Here is a 1,378-nt window from a genome sequence, read left to right as displayed (position 1 = left end):
ATAATAAAAACAAGGTAATAAAAAAAGAAAAGGAGCAGGAGAGATGGCTTAGTGCTTAAGGCACTTGCCTGCAAAGCCTCAGGACCCTGGTTTGATTCCTGACAACCCAGGTAATCCAGATGTAGTTGGTGATGCGTGTGTCTGTAGTTCCTTTGCAGTGGCTAGAGGACCTGATGTGCCCATTCTCTCTCTCTCTCTCTTCCACTCCCTCCTCTTCCCTTCCCCCCCTCTCATAAATAAACGCATACTAAAGAAATAAATAAAAATACTTTTAAAAAATAAAGGGAATAAAAAATTTGCTAAGGTCCAATATGTGACAGCCAATACGTGGATGTTCTTTCATTTAATCCTCACAATAACTTTGCTACAGAATGTTTAGCTCCACTTTTACTCAGTAAGAAAACTGTGCTGAGAGTTAAAATAACTGTCCATAGTCTCACAATTTCAACATGGCAGAGCAAGGATTGCCAAGGAAATCTTTCCCCAAACTCAGAGGTCCTTCTAGACTATAGTCAGGCTTACTGATTAATTGAAAGTGCCTAGAAAGCAAATGCCATTCAGGAAAGGTGAATACAAAGAGAGGAAGTGGGAAAAATCCTCTCTCTTCTACTCTAGGGAGTAGGAGAACACAATGTAATTCACATTTGGAATAGAAGTAACTTAAGGAAACCTGTCACAGGAAATGTGCAACACAATGAATTTTGTATTTGTAAAAAGTATCACCTTGATTTAAAAATCAGTTTGCTCTTTACTTCCTTTCTTCTTAATGTTGGATGTTGGTCAAATCACATGATTAATCACACCACTGCAAATAGAACTAGCAACTCAAAATATTAACTGTAGAACTTGTATCCTTACATACCATTCTACTCTACAATAAACTATGTAAATTTCAATGCCTTGTCTGTTTCTTGTCATTTTATTCTTGAAACCTTTACAGATATATGAGCAAATAAGTTCCAAGACCCATCAAAATATATCTGATATTACTAATTTTCCAAATTAAAATCCAAAATAAGCAAAAGAAAGTAAATTAATTCCAAGGCACAACTTATTTATTAAAAAGAACATAGGTGGCACTGGGACTTCCAGTTAAGATGGCGGGTTATGTACGACGACAAAGCAGCCTAGGGGGTAAAAAGACTGAAAAAAACTCAGCAAAATACACACTTTTACTAAAAAGTGAGGTGTATAGGAAATCAAAATGGCAGTGGAGAAGTAGAAGAGATCCAGAGCCCTCACAGGCCAGCAAAGTGGCCCCAGCAGGTCTGTTGACCGCGGCAGCAGCAGCGCACCAGAAAGCGCACCAAAACTCAAGCCGCAAAAGCCAAGTGACGGGAGCTTCCACTCACACAAGAGCTCGCCACAACTCAAGAAA

This window comes from Jaculus jaculus, chromosome Y (assembly GCF_020740685.1).
Source record: "Jaculus jaculus isolate mJacJac1 chromosome Y, mJacJac1.mat.Y.cur, whole genome shotgun sequence".
Taxonomy (NCBI): domain Eukaryota; kingdom Metazoa; phylum Chordata; class Mammalia; order Rodentia; family Dipodidae; genus Jaculus; species Jaculus jaculus.
The sequence above is the reverse complement of the archived record's forward strand: the minus strand, read 5'-3'. Positions refer to the sequence as shown.